Source organism: Myotis yumanensis, unplaced genomic scaffold, assembly GCF_028538775.1.
Source record: "Myotis yumanensis isolate MYYU_CA2020_CCGP unplaced genomic scaffold, mMyoYum1.0.hap1 SCAF_5, whole genome shotgun sequence".
Classification (NCBI taxonomy): domain Eukaryota; kingdom Metazoa; phylum Chordata; class Mammalia; order Chiroptera; family Vespertilionidae; genus Myotis; species Myotis yumanensis.
Genome location: NW_027223756.1, coordinates 26,931,235 through 26,947,283, shown reverse-complemented (window position 1 = coordinate 26,947,283; position 16,049 = coordinate 26,931,235). Strand labels below are relative to the sequence as shown.

The 16,049-nt window shown below is 42.7% G+C and overlaps 1 protein-coding gene and 1 pseudogene across 5 annotated transcripts in view; one reads left to right on the top strand and one right to left on the bottom strand.

Annotated features, from left to right (window-relative positions):
* Window positions 1–16,049, top strand: part of ARHGAP26 (Rho GTPase activating protein 26) — a 414,762-nt gene that overhangs the window by 35,149 nt on the left and 363,564 nt on the right. The window lies entirely within an intron of this gene.
* LOC139011633 (WW domain-binding protein 11 pseudogene) lies at window positions 3,194–5,060 on the bottom strand (annotated as a pseudogene).

Here is a 16,049-nt window from a genome sequence, read left to right as displayed (position 1 = left end):
TTCTTTGATCTTGAGCTGTGGAATTAATTCTGTATGAGCCTTTTGAATTGTGTTTTACAATCATTCAGTTCTCCCTCCTGTCATCCCCTAGTTAATATCCACAGTTCTAGTGCTGTACTGGGGAATAGTGACAGTCAGAGCTACTATCTGTTGATGACGCCGAGTGTGCAAGACCCTCTGTAAGTCCTGTTTACGCTCTCACTGAATCCGCAAGACAGCCTTATAAGGCAGCGATTTTCAGTCTGTTTGCCACAAGAACTTTTAAAACATTCAATACCTGACTGTTTAGGCAGGGGCTCTGACCTCTTTTCCCTTAGATTGTCAAATAAAAAAGTGACAGCAGCCAACACAGCAATAGCCGTCTGGTGTGAGTGAATTAAAGTTATATCTATTTTTTTTTGGTCAAATTGGCAAAATATATAATGTGTTTTTGGTGTGCTGCAGAATTTTAGTAATTAGTTTATGTGTGCCATGAAATGAAAAAGGTTGAAAATCACTGTTATAAGGTAGTGTTTCTATCACTATTACCACCATCTCCATTTTATAGATGAGGAAGCCACGGGATCCATTTGAAAGGTATTAGATGCCCCTTTTTAATAAAGACAAACAAAACAAAACGAAAATCCTAAGCATCCCTTTGAGAAAAAGTTCCTTGCATGAAGAACAGCCTGCTAAGGTGTAAGATTTAGTAGAGGTCCCTCTCCCCCCACCCCTTTTCTTTTTTAGAACTGTTACCAAGGAGATATATTGCTTTCCAAAGACAAATATGCTGAAGAATTCCTCCTGCTTTTGGCTACTCTTGTGTCTAAATGCAACCGTTTTCCTTAGAATGAGGAATAAGGATGAAAATGCCTTGTCCTGAACTCTTGTGGTTAGAGTAGCCCACGAGATACCTCTTGGAGAAACATTGCATTGTTTAAAAATGCATCAAATCCGTGCCATTCATGCTCATTTGTAATGGTAGCCTTTGGTTAGAGCATCCATATAAACAGTTGCCGTCTGTCTGGGGAGACTAGAGTGGGTGTAGGTCAGGTTCAGTAACCTTGTGGAAAGTGGATAAAAACTGAATGAAAAGAGCATCAAAGAGGATCTGTTCCCTCTTAAGTCCCTGGCAGCTCCAGAGGCTGTGAGTGTTGAGATGAGAACAACTGTTCTGTGGTACCTTCTATATGAATGAGGCATCTGTTTACAACTGATGCCTAGGAAAATAGGCATCAGCAACGGCTACGGTTTTCTCATTTGTAGCCCAACTCCATTATCATTGGTGATGAAGGCTGTAAGTGGATGTGTTGAAATTGACATTTTTCAAATTTCATTTTGATTTTAGTCTTATTTCTAAAGCATCCTTTAACAGAGTTGTACCCAGTCACCAAGATTCAACTCATTTAAAGTTTGGTCGCCTTCATTTTTTTCCTGTCCTTAATTTTAGTGGAAAGGCTCATGAAAGGTGATGTTGCTGAGATCTGGCAGTAGAATGGCAGGGAGAAAAAGCAATTATAATCACCAACTAAAGTGGCTTTAGAGGTTTTGTGGATTGAAGTTTCTCAGTTTTATTGATAGAGAAGTGGGCATTAAAAAGCATTTTAAACAGCTTTATTGAAATATAATTAACACATTGTATGTGGGAAACGTATTTATACATTTTACGTTGACTGTAAGTAGTAGAGCGCGGGACACAAATGGCCCGCGCCACCTGTTAGCGCGGGATAAAAACTACCCGCAAACAATGTGTTAATATACTAGGATGCCCGGTGCACGAAATTCATGTGTGTGTGGGGGTGTCCCTCAGCCTGACCTGCACTCTCTCCAATCTGGGAGCCCTCAGGAAATGTCCTATTGATGGCTTAGGCCCACTCCCCGTGGTTCTCTGCTCTCTGCAGGGCCTGCCTGCTCCACACCGCAGTGACTGCCAAGCAGACCACACTTTGCCTGCTCCCGGGTCGCCGTGGCGATGGCTAAGTGGGCCGTGCTGGGAGCTACCTCCTACCTGCTGTCAGTCTCCACGGAGGCGATGAGGTTAATTTGCATACTCACTCTGATTGGCTGGTGAGTGTAGCAGAGGGACGGTTAATTTACATGTTTCTCTTTTATTATATAGGATACTGTGGTGCTGGAGATTTAGAATTAGCTCAGGGACACCTGAGTCTGGCGAGTGGTCCCTAGACTTAACGTTTTGGTTTAAATTGGGAGGCCGAAACCTGAGTTTGATTCCACCCTCTCTAAGCCTAAGTTTGCTCACCTGTGAAAGAGAGATAACAGTACATGAGCCTACCTAGAGCTACTTTGAGGATTCAATGAGCTAATAGTGCATATTAGCTCAAAGTGCTTAGCACATTGCTGGCACACCCTCAGTAAATGGTGGCTAGTTTAGGTCCATTAATCCAGCTTCATACATAGACTCCCACTACATTAGAGAACCTTATCTTTCTATATATGTTAAAGAATAGTTAATTAAATTGAAAATGGATTTTCATGTGTTAGGGAAAGAAAATAGTTATCTGTGGTATTGATTTAATTCAGAGTTAACAGATAAAATAAAGGATGCCCACTTAAATTTGAATTTCAGAGAAGCAATGGAAAGTTTGAAGTGTAAGTCAGTCTTCAAATATTTGTTTACTTTAATTTTACCTGGCTGTCTTGTGTTTTTATTTTTTATTTTTAGGTCAGTGGGAAGTAATTTTAATCAAATAATTGTACATTTTCTTCCCATACATCTCACTTTGTATTAGGAAATGATGTTATGATTCATTTCATTACAGTATTACAAAATATTTATAAGAAAATATTAAAGATAAACACAAAAGGCAAGATGGGGTGAAATAATCCTCTCCCTCTCCCACCAAAATCTTCACTCCAGTGCCCACAGCACATATAAGAATCAAAACAAATAAGTAACAAAGATTCCCTTGATCACAGATTCCCAAAGAATTGGAGAGGGTAAGAGATGGGATGAAAATGGGAGTGTGAAAGGGAATGGAAGTTAGTAAAACTGCTTCAGTAACCAACTGATTCCGAATGAAATGCCCTTTCTTATTATATGCAGTGAATTCCCAGACAAGGATAAAGATATTACCTTAAATAAAATTAGAAAATACCATGACAGTGAAAGTAGCTCTTTGCCTAAGTTTCCTAAGAGCCTCTTTCTCCATGAACCAATGATGTGAACAGAAGCATGTTCAGGCATCAGAAGTTGTCACAGCAGTCTTTCCATCTGTTTCATAAAAGCTTCATACACATCATCCTTAGTTTGTACTGAGATGGGACCAGATGGACCAGATTTGGGGGCTGCTTCCGCAAGAGGCACAGCAGGATCATGCTCTTACTTTCTTTGGGCAGCAGCAGTAGCCTCTTTATTTTCCTGACGGACCCTCAGTGTGGTGGGCATGAGTCGAATAATCTCTGCCTTGGGATTAGTGATTTGTGGCTTGGCACTGATGTTTGCTGTGGCTTTCTTCTCAGTGGTGGCTGCACTCGTGTCACCCACCTTGGGTCGCTGATTCAAGTTGGGTGGAGCACTTAAAACTTGGCAAGGAAGCTGGTGGGAAAAGCACAGGTGGGGCATGTCCGAGTGGAGGCACCAAAGGTGGGCGCATTATGCCACGGGGAGGTTGCCTTGGTGGGGGTCCCTGAGGAGGAGGGTCAGGAGACAGACCTGGAGGTGGACCTGAGGGAGGGCCAGGAGGTCGGCCTGGTGGTAGTCCTGGAGTTTAAAGTCGGGGTAAAGGTCCTTCCTTGGAGTTCTGGCATTCCAAGTGTTCTCAGGAATGGAGGAGCTCCTGGGGGTGGTCCAGGAGGAAGGCCTGTAGGTTGTCCAGGTGGCCATAAAGGTGGAGCAGGGGGTGCTCCTGGCGTGGGAGGTGCTTGTATCTGAGAAGGGGAAACAGACTATGGGGGAGCCTGTTGCTGTGAAGAAGCAGATGTGCCATCAGGAAGATTCTTTTTTATGCTGTTTTTGTGTTGCTTTTCTGCTTCAGAATCACCTTCATCATCGTCCTCTGAAAACTCCTCTACTTCCCATCCCTCCTCAGGGATTTCCAGACCTGCCATTCAAAGCATCATGGCTTGAAAAAGAGTCAGCTCTTTAATGTTCTTCTTTTTCTTCCTTGATTTCCTAGGCATATCTTCAAATTGTACACTCAGACCTGATTTTTTTTCTTCATTGTTGTCTCTTTCATTATCATCATCATGTACAAATTTATCCCCCTCACTTTCTCCATCTGATCTGTCCATGTAGCTTACATCAGTACTGTCATCATGCTTATCTTAATCCATGTTCACAGGATAGCCATCATCTTAACTGGTGCTGGAAACATCATCATCATGACCCTGTTGAGCAAGTTTAGGACTATATAACATGTCTTCATCTCCTGATGACGGGGAAGAGCCATGAGCAAAGCTTACTTTAGGGCCATATATTTGTAAGACTTGAGGAGGAGGTGGACTAGGGGACAGACTTAGAGGTTTACTGCCAGGGGGCAAACATGGAACAAAACACCCTGTCCAAGAAGAGGAAGAATAGAAACTGCCTGAGTTGGAGGTCCATAGGCTGAAGTCTTAAGGATGGAGGGTGGCTGGGCACCAGGAAGTGGAATGTCCTGGATCAAGATGTTGGAAGGAACGAACACGCGGCATATCTGGCAAAGGAATACTCTCCATTTCCACATGCTGAGCATTCTTGACAGCATCAAAATATTGGCTAAGTTGAGCCCTCCTCTGTTCATATTCTACTTGTAGCTTCCTCTGTTCTTTGTAAATATCTGGATTCTCTTTTTTTCAGAGTCGAAGAATACGTTCAAAGGTTTCACGCAGCTTTTTTATGCTTGTCTTTCAGCACCTTCTCATTTACCTGTGGCTGTGGTACTGCATTAAAACTCCATTTCATTCAGTTTCTCCATGTCTAGGATAGTTTGTTTGGGATTCTTCATCTTCAAAACCTCAGCTGGTACCATCATGCACTGTTTTCCTTTCCCTTTAATTCTCTCTTCCGGCCTTCTTTTTGGGGTTGGCCTGTGGGGTTCATAACTTTTCTACTTTTGGTGGATGGTAGATCTTCGTCCCATGTTGACAATCTGTGTGGTTCACTTGTTCATTTAAAAAAATACACGAGTATCAACACAAGAATGTCCAAGCACTTCTGCCGGACTCGGGCTGCGAGAAGCTGGGAGGGGCTGATTCTCAGCCTCTTTTACTTCACGGGGGCATTCATCTTTGCTCCTGGTCAGCTATCCGGCAACTGACATCTTGAAACCTCACCGGTTGTTTTGGACTTTTATTTGTGAAATCTGCCAACTCTAATTTAATCCCATTGGTTCTCCTGTTTGGAATCTTTGGCTGCCTTTGTGATCACTACAAATGAGTTGAGGAATTTTGAATAGGATGCAGGGATGTGATGTTATTTGCAGCTCCTCTGTGGCCCCCAGACTTTTGTTGTTGCTAATAGAAACTCAGCCTTTCACAACTAGCCCTATCATCCATTAAACATTGGTTGCATAGCAGCCAAACATCTTTGCTGAGAAATAAGGCAGAAGGAAATCTCTGATAGCACTTCCTTCTCTACATGGTATTGTTGAGCTTGTGGTAAAGAGGAGGTCAAGAATGGAATCATCAGAGCCCTGCAGCTATGTTCACAGTTCACCTTGGAGAAGTTGGGGGTCCACAGGCGTGTAGGCATCTGTGTTCTAAGGCTTCAGGGACCATTTGGAAGCCTTACCTGCGCAGGACTCCAGCAATGAGCATCTCTTGTCTGCAGATCTAGGGAACACACGAATACAAAAGAAATAAAAATCTTGGTCCTTGATAACTGAGGACTGTATAGTTTATAGAGAGACAGGACCAGGAGGTGTCAGTAACTGCTGTATTTACTGAGCACTTCCTTTGTGACTTTGCCTCCACACTGGTAGGTGCTTTCTGTGCATTATCATGGTAATCCTCACAGTAGCGCTTATGAGCAAAATTCTGTGATTATTCCCATTTTCCACATGAGGCAATTGAAGCTTAGATATGGTTTCATTTCTCTTAGGAAGGTAACTAGGAGCGAAATTGCTGAATCATATGGTAAATTTATGTTTAACTTGAGCAGATTTTTGAGAGAAGAGGGTAAAAAGATGGGTTAATAGGAAGTCTTAAATGTGGGAATGAGGTTTGGATAAGCCAGTAAAGCAGCAGTAACCTGGAGTAAAGTACCAGGACCCAGAAAGGTGAGCTGGACAGATTTTAAATTGGGAAAGTTAAGAAGGGCAGCTGGAGTTAGCCAGAGAGATCCTGATGTTCCTGGAGGCTAAAGCTGCTTCTCTTGTCATATTTGTCAATATGGGCAGAAGGCTACTCTTTCCATTGCTGTTTTCTGGACATGTGTTCTGGGATGTATTTTATCCTCTTGCAGCACTAATAGTCCTTAACGGGTAAGGAGCAATACCTTCTCATGGAACATCAGTTCTTAAATGCCGAGTCCCACAGTTTTTGCTGAGAAAACATGGGCAATATAATAGGAGTTTTTCCTAAAACTAAATTTATATAATGCAGAGGCTTGTGTCTTATTTTGTGAGTGTGTCTCTTTTACTATTTTGGAATAGTCAAGACTGTTCTTTAATATTAAGTGATTATATATATCACTTTACTAGTATATATATATATATGTATATATATGTGTGTGTATATATATATATATGTATATATATATATATATCCTATTTAAATGGTTATGCTTGCTTGACATAATAAAATATTGCAACAGTATGTGTCTGTGGGTCTGTGTCTCTGTATTTAGTTCAAGTTGGTTGTTGAAATTCTCAAATCTAATACCCTTTGTAATACTTTTAGCGAAAAAAAAAAATCAAAAAAAAAAAATATCTGGGAACCACTGCTCCAAAGAAGGTTTGGGAAGGGAGCTATTGATATCCATGGTGGTCACTGTGTTTTGCCTCCTTTCTCATTTTTTTATATAATTGTGCATATGGGCAACTGGACTGATGCCTGGATGAGAACAAAATAAAAGGTTAGTGAAACCAGGAAAGGACGATCCCAGCATATAACCCCATTACTTGGATACCTGACTCTGTAAATGCAGGCAGCTGATGGGCACATGTCATCTTTAGTCGCTTTGGTAATATAAGGAAGCCAGAACCAAGTGCAGGTTGGATTTCTTCTGCAGGTTTGGGGCAAGCTGACAGTTGATTCTGTTCAGGGTGTATACCTTTTGTGTGTGTGTGTGTTGTGTGTGGGGGGTGAATCTTCTGTTGAGGCTGGAGGCTCTGCAGAAACAGTCCCCTCGTGAGATCTGTGGGACAGAACAGCAGCCCTTGTCCCAAGGGTGAAGGTAGCACTAGAGCTCCTCTCAGGCTTGGAGTTAGGGAGTTTCTGTAACATAATCTTGAAGTACACACAGCCACTTTTCCCAATGAATAATAACAATAGTGATGACGCTCTGTGTGATGTTCATACGAGTGAAATGCATTGAGCTGAACACTGCAAAGTGCTTTCAGGCATGATGCAATTTGACCCTACCAACAGTTGTGTTAGAAAGGTATGGTTAGTTCATGTTTGTGTGAAGCAACTTAAGGTCAGGAATGTTTAGCAACTTGTTCACTTAACTTGCCACTGGATGAGAGATGCAGAGCCAGTAATGGGTCAGCTAGGATTCAAATGCAAAAACAACAACAGCAAGGAGACATATGTCATACTCTTTGTAATACTTGAAGCAATAAAAAATAAAAAAATAAAAAGTAAACAAACAAACAAACAAAAAAACAAATGCAATCTGTTTTCTTAAAAATCCAAGCCTCTCAGTTCAGCAATTTCTACCTCAAATCTCATTCCCAGAGGCCTAGCACATCAGGCCAGCTTTATTGTGGAAGTCTTGTGTGTGGACGGGGAATGGAGGATGGAGTCCTTGGGCCATGCTTAACAAAGACTCCCTGAGGCAGCCTCACAGCCTGGTGTGTCTAATACACTGTATTTGCTGCCCCTCTGTCTACAGACAGCTCTATTGATTCAGCCTTGGGAAGTCTTTGACCTGGCTGTCCTCCTCACCCCCCCTTTTTTTAATACAAGGCCAGAATGTTCAAGTTCACACCCACGTTGCAACCCCAGCTCCGGGGGGCTGAGGACAGGGTGGGAGCACCAGCCGAGACAGAGGGTTCTGCTGGACCATGTGCAGGTGGCTTCCCCCTTGCTTGCCTTGGAAACTGGGGGCTTATTGTTCGATATCTTCATGCAGTTCTCACTGGCCGTACTTTAAAAGCTTTGCCATTTCCTAGTGAGGAAGGTGGATGGAAAATGAGAACTTGGAAGGTTCTGTTTATTTCTTTTATTTTTAAGTTTAAGAATGTTGTGTTTTAGGAGAACGTCGGACTGAACAACAGTTGACTCTCTCTCCTGCCTAGATTTCAGCCATAGTTAGAGGTGGTGAAATTCCATTCATCTAACTAGTATCAAATTTGGCTTAGTGGTACTTAATTTTTACCCTCTCTCCCTTACACAGTTTAACATTTGCCTTAATTTTTATCCTCAGCAACCGGTGAGATATGGCTGGTGTTACTAATTTCTCGTAAAATGGAGTCTCCAAGGCATGAAGTGGTTGAATTGTGCAGGGTCTGGTTAGAATTGGATCTCGAAGTCAGTCTTCTAATCGCTAGCCCAGCTGCTTTCCTTGTTATTGCTTTGTGGAATGGATTGGCCATTGATAATGAAATCCCAGGACTGGGCAGAAATGGAGGCCCTCTTAGCTGGTGGTTGAGCTACTTAGAGCTTGGTCCATCTGTTTGAGACTAGAGTTGAGCTCCAAGATGAACCATTTCAGCCCCACAAATAAGAAAAGCTCTTATTACACATGGTACTCGGCCCCTGTCAGCTGCTGTGGAAGTTTCTGCCACCGGAAGAGAGATGAAGAACAGCTTTTCTTACCACGGGTGAACTCTGAAGATATGTTTTACCCATATATGGTGTATTGCTTAGTAAGCGTGTTTTTTTTTTACTTATTTAATTCTCTGGCACCTAGCCCATCAGTTAGTTGCCCCTTTTATAAGTGCCTATATGACTGGGTGTTCTGGTTTTAAGTCATGAGTTTTGACTTTTATCAGGAATTTACAGCTTGCTTTTCGAAGGGCTTAGGTGAATGCAATTGCATGGAATGGCAGTGTTAAATTTTGTAATTTGAAAATGTTAAAATGGAACGTAAATATGCGCTGTCAGGGTCTGTTTTGAATGGTTGTATTCATGTGTCTTATCAGTCTGTGTTAGACATCTTTATTGCTCAAGTAACCTATGTTCATGTAGAGTGATTAGAAAATTCAGATAAGCAAACAGAAAAAGGAGGAAAGAAAAAAACAACATATATACTCTAAATAGAGTCCCTTGAGGGAAGCCAGGATGTGAAGGACTTGGAACTTTACAGAAGGGATCTAGTCAGTGAGTGCAAGTCATTATCATTCCCTGAATGGCTCATCTCTTCCTTGTTTCAGATGATAGAGATCAAGATACAGGTTGGGATATCTGAGCATGATCTGGAGAGTCAAGGCATTTGGTTTGGTGCAATCTGCTCTGAGCCTAGATGGCTCTGGGGTCAAAAAGTTCCGCTGTTAATGCACCACCTGCTAGGGGTGGCTGTGAAAAGGGAAAATTAGTCCTTTGGGGTCTCCTGTTTATACAGTTGCTAGTTCTCAAGCAAAAAGGGATAAAATAATCTTACAGTCATACCTCCTCGTCACTTACTCTTCCCGGCCCTGCTGGAGCCATTTATCCAACATTCACCCATCCATCCATTCACCCACCCACTCATTCATTCATTCATCACCCATTCATTCATCTGTTCATTCAATAGGTGTTTAGTATGTACCTACTGAGCATCAGACATTGTTTGCTTATGGCTGTGGGAATACAGATAAATAAGGCAAGTCCTTGCACTCATGGGGCTTACATTGGATTGGTGCAGGTTTGGCACCATCGCTTCCCTTTCAGATTTTCCTTCTCTAGCCATGAAGGTGCTCTTATTTCCCCTGGAGCTGACCACACCCCTAGGTTCTGTCCTGGAGCTCAGCTCACCCTAGACCCACAGCCTACCTGAAATTTGATCATCCCCAATGGGGAAGGTAAGGAGGAGAAGGCAGCATTTGGCTGGCTGAACTCTTCTCAGAATGGGACTTTACTTTTGTCTGGGAGGAGTAGGGGAGCCGATCACAGAGGGAGGGGTGCCTGGCTTTATCAGAGAGAGAAGGCCTCATTGTGTGTTTTTGTTGGAACAGGTCCCAGAGACCTCAGTACAATGCTTTGGACAGGGCTGAGCTAAGCTACCATGCCATAAAATAATAGCTGAAAGAATCAGTGTGGAATTTAGCATCAAAGGGAGCTCTGTGTTACAGCTCTCTCCAGGCAGAGGGCAAGACTTCAGCCCCAGGTCAAGCCCTGTTGTTAACTTCATAATATCTTCATGAACATGCCTTTTGTGTCTGTGTGTTTGCTCTCTGTCTCTGTCTCTCAGTCTCTCCCTGCCTCTCTCAATCTCGATCAATCTATCTCTCTCTCTCAGGTATAGTCATTTATTAAGAGATTTTGATGGAAAATTTAAAATGTATGCTCTGTAAATTCTCTCCCTTTTAATCTATGGCACATCTGGGTGGATGGGTGAATTGCAGGGATGGGAACATATGACACAGAGAACTTAGAAAGTTCCAGGAAACCATATTTCCCAAACTTTAGTCACTCACGTGTTTCTATCATGATTTTCTGCCACATTGACGTAACACCTATTCTATTGTTCACCTAATATTTTTCTTTAAATGGGTGTACTTGTTCTTTTTGAAAAGACACTCTTTGTTTTATGAGTATTTTATAACTTGGCCATAAATAAAACACCAGTATAATTTGCCCCAAACCAAAGTAACCATAGAACTCAATCTATCAACTCTAATGTTTATTTACATGCCACCTAAAATGATTTTGTACACTGCAAATTGGTGTGGTTATTATCACACTTTGGGAAGTTCCTTTGTAGATTGAACCAGCTGTAGCCAATAGATTCCTGGCGAGTCAGATGAATAAATCTCCAATAATGTTTCCTCCATCTCCCCCTCCCACACTACAGTGAGTTACTGGGTACAACACAAGTTGTTGTGTGTGAAGCCTCAGGGAGTGTCACAGGTATAAGGGAAGGGAGCATTCTCGGCTGTCCTTTTCCGTGATCATCTATGGGCACTGGTCCCTTGAATAATTGCTCTGTACTCTGGGTGCAGAGTAACGTTGCCAGTGCTGAGGAGCAGATGGCATAGATACTGTGAAACGTGCCATAGACCAAACTGTCTTATGTGCCGGGAGTTCCCCCCATCTCTTTAGCAACTTTTTTTTTTTTTTACCATGTGTCACAGAGCAGAAGCTGAGAGTGTGGGCTCTGGAGGTTGACAGCATGGTTTCAAATCCGGGGCCAGCTCCTTCTGTGACATTGTCAAGTAACCTCTTTTTCTTCATTTATTCCACAAATAAACATTGCGTGCCTGCTATAAGCCAGCCACTGCTGTATGCTCTAGGGGGTATATTAACCAACAAAATGGGGAAAAAAACATGCTTTCACCAAGCTCATATTCTTCTGGCCTTATTTTAAGCTGTTAAATGGAAGTAATAATAGCCTTACCTGCCATGGTTATTGTGAGCTGGCGCAGCCGAAGAGTCCTTAGCACAGGGCCTGGCTCAGTGGTTGCTTAATAAATGCTAGCTGTTTAATTATGGTACTTAGGTGCCCAGTATTGTACCAGGCTTTGAGCTCCCCCTCCTGCTGCTTTAGCTTCAGCAGCACCCAACTGAAATATTCTCTCCTTGCTTCTTAGCCTGCAAGTAATTCTTGAAGCCCCACAACCTTTAGGAATCTTGCACAGCTTGGAGCCTCATATCCTAATCATAGGACTCTGAAAACTACTGGTCACTCTTGAAATAAGCTTACTCAACACCTAACTACGTGATGAGTTGTGATGAGTTGACATTCTCATGCTCTGGATGACGTTTTGCAGAGGGATTTTTTTGTCCTTTTGTTAACTGAGAAAGGCTCCCCTCTCTTCTGCTTTTCCCACCCCAGTGTCCCCTCCTCTCTTCCTGTAGTATTGAGGGTGTTTGGGCAGAAATCCTGGCCTTGCAGTGTGCTGTAAGGATTTGTTTAACACAGTTCTTTATTACTGCTACAGGAAAAGCTTAGTCAGTCTAGAACAGAGATATTGGTGCTGAGTCTAGACATCTGTCTTTGGATGGGTTTGACTCAATTTTAATTCTATTCATTTCTAAAAAGAAAAATTCTATTTATCAATTCTGTAATTAACAAAACAGACATAAGGTTTTTGTCCTGGGTCTGCCCAGTCTGCCCACAGTCCCTGAAAGACAGATATCTTCATTGACTCAAGCACTCAGTGGACTGTCTAATTGTGACTTTTGTGCCCAGTAGCCATACTGTAGCAGTGATGGCGAACCTTTTGAGCTTGGCATGTCAGCATTTTGAAAAACCCTAACTTAACTCTGGTGCCGTGTCACATATAGAAATTTTTTGATATTTGCAACCATAGTGAAACAAAGACTTATATTTTTGATATTTATTTTATATATTTAAATGCCATTTAACAAAGAAAAATCAACCAAAAAAATGAGTTCGCGTGTCACCTCTGACACACGTGTAATAGGTTCACCATCACTGGATAGTCTGACTGCTTCAGAAAGGATACCAGCCTGCCTGTGCCCTGCACAGAGTGGCAGGGGAATTACTTGGAGTTAGGAACAACTTGAACGGTGTGCATTTCAGTTTGCTAGGGCTGCCATAACGAAATACAACATACTGGAAGGTTTAAACAACAAAAATTTATTTTCTCACAATTTTAGCGCCTAGATGCCTGAGATCTAGGGATTGGCAGGTTGGTTTCTTCTGATGCCTCTTTCCTTGGCTTACAGGTGGCTGTCTTCTCCCTGTGTCTTCACATGGTCTTCCCTCTGCTATTATCTGAATCCTAATCTCTTCTTATAAGGACACCAGTAATACTGGATTAGGGCCCACCAGTATGACCTCTTTTTACCTTAATTACCTCTTTAAATGCCGTATCTCCAAATACAGTCATATTCTCAGGTACTGGGGCTTAGGACTTCAACATACACTTTTTAGGGGGACACGGTTCAGCCCGTAACAGTGTGGTTCAGGAATACAGTTCCAAAATACACTTGTATTACCTAGCCCTTGAGTTGCTCAGATGGGTTTTTGAGGGTAGTAGGAGTTCTAGAAAGTGAGCCAGCTTCAGGTTTGGGCACTGACTCCGTGGTGGCCACCATTACTAGTTTAATGAGATCTTGGTGACCTAGGCTGGTTGGCTGATCTTAAAAGGGTCAGCCAGACCACAAGTAGATGCACAATTTCACCCACCCTGTGCCTTGACTACTTACAGACAGGATTTGAGACAGAAGGGTAGAGATAGTTTGGGGAAGGATTTGTTGACAAGGAAAGTGTGATATTGTCCTTCAGACAAGACTCAGAACTTTGTGAAGAGTTGGGAAAACCACGGCTAGAGTTTTCCAGTAATCTGAAACCCCCCTCTTCCGGTTACATGTTCTGTAAACAGCGACTGCCTATAAGAGGGGTTTGGAGTCTGTTGACTTTGGCTGAGATGTAGCCTGAGAAGATTCATCAGTTTCCAATTCCTGTTCTCTCAGGATATTAAGTATTGCAATGAACTGGGAAACTTTTCTTTATTAAAATTGGAGGAAGAGTTGGGCGTTTTGAGGGAGACCTGGAACAGGAAGGGAGCTGACACCAGAAGTTTGACTGCATTCCTTCAGAGATCATGTTATCCTTTTTGCATTGTCAGTGGTTAGTAGCTTAAATATGCGGTGCAACAAGGGGAGGTAAAAAATAAAAATGCTCCCAGAAGTGCTGACAGTATAGCTAGTTTGTGCAGCAGTGTGTATGGTGGTTAAAGATACAGGCTCTGGAGTCCCATTGACCTGGTTCAGATCCTGGCCTTATTGTTCCATCACCTGTGTGACATTGGGCCAATGATTCATCTCTCAGCTTCAGTTGTCTTATCTGTAGAATGGGAATGATATTCCTACATGTCTCATTTTGTGAAGATCAAATGAGATAATGCATGTAATACCCTTAGTTAATGTTCAATAGTTGTTAGCCTCTGCTCTTAGTATGAGTGCAGGATGATTGACAGGTTGTTTCCCAGTTTGGTGTCCAGCTCCTAATTAAGAATAAAACAGCATGGCATTTTTATCAGATTCTGATCTCATGTACTTTTTCAGTTAGCCAGGAGAACTTACTTTAATTATTATCGTTATTATTATTATTATTTTTTTTTTGCGGGGAGGGGAGTTGAACTCATATTTAAGGAGGAAATTCTTTCAAATGGAAAATAAGTATTTTTTAAATTATATTTGTTATTCTGCTATAGATTTAAGGTTAGTTTTATTGGCTAAAAAAAGGTATGTTAATCAGGTGAAGGTCATGTATTTATATTTACTCTATACATTTATTGAGATGACCCTGTCACCTTCTTGCATCCTTCTCCCACATGCTTTGCAGACTTCTGTCATATTGGCCCCCACTCCCACCCACCACAGGGCCTTTGCACCGACTTTTTGCTGGACCTAGAATATTTTGGCCACTTCCTATTCTCACCACTCACCCCCCAGTCTCATCTCAGCTTCACTCTTCTGGTTGGCCTTGCTTGTCCTTTTGTGCTTCTTCTATAGGACACTGGTTCTTTACTTCTGCAGCATAGAGTTGATGCTAACTGTATACTCATTTGGGTAAGATTTGACTAATAAAGCTTGTCACTTCGCCCTAGCCTGTTTGGCTCAGTGGATAGAGTGTCGGCCTGTGGACTGAAGGGTCCCGGGTTTGATTCCGGTCAAGGGCATGTACCTTGGTTGCGGGCACACCCCCAGTGTGCAGGAGGCAGCTGATCGAAATTTCTCTCTCAGTGTTTCTAGTTCTCTATCCCTCTCCCTTCCTCTCTGTAAAAAACCAATAAAATATATTTAAAAAAAAAAAAAAAAAGCTTGTCACTTCACTAGATGGGAAGCCCATAAGGGTGGGAACCATGTCTTTTTTTTTGTTCACCATGTATACCGAGCATCCTATAACACCTTTGTGCATAGTAGACACTGAGTCAATATGTGTTGAATGAGTGAATTGATATTGTTTTGTTACAAAGAGCTATACTAGGTACCCTGCGGGCTGCAGAGATAAGCCTATCCAGCCCCTGCTCCAAAGGGGCATTCAGTCTCAGAGGAGAACACCATTTAAGAGTGCCATAGGCAGAGTGAACCCGTGAAGCCAGACTTCACATGAGGGGGATGCTACATGGGAGGAATAAGCAAAGGCGTCTTGTAGGAGATGGCATGTCCACACTGGGCCTTGGAGGAAGAGGAGTTGGGCCTGAATGGGAGAAAAAGGCCCCTTAGATGGAGAAAACTATGTAAGCAAAGGCTTGGAAAGTGTAGCCTGGCCTCAGGGATGGGAGTCAGGTGGTTCGGCTGGAGCCCAGCAGGCTTGCAAGGAACCAGTGGGCAGTGAGTTGCAGGGTTTGTGAGAGCCAGGCAAGGCACTTCTGGTTGGTGTGAAGGAAAAGGGATGTGCCTTTAAAGGTCCTGAGCAGAGGGGTGATGTGATCAACCATGGGCTCTAAGATGGTAGTTTCTAAGATGGTGCACTTGGAGGAAAGACTGGGGTGGGGAGGCCAGGTAGGGAGAAACTCAGAGAATGGGAAGAAGAGGGCTTAAGTGAAGGTCAAATAATGAGAAAGAACATAGATGGGGCCTGGCCACTGGTTAGAGGTGGGAGACAGAGACAATGATGGGATTGTGGATCTTGGGCACCCGAGACTAATGATTCTTTTAAATACAGAACATGGAAAGCACCCAGCACAGTGCCTGGCAGGTGTTGGAAGTTCAGTAAATGTTAGTTCTATTCCCTGTGCCAGAATGAGGAACTCAGGTGGAGAAACAAGTGGGAGGGAGGTGCCAGCACAGTATTCAGGTGATGAAGCTTGGCAGGTGGAAAAGCAGGAATGGAGTTGGCAAGGGGAGAG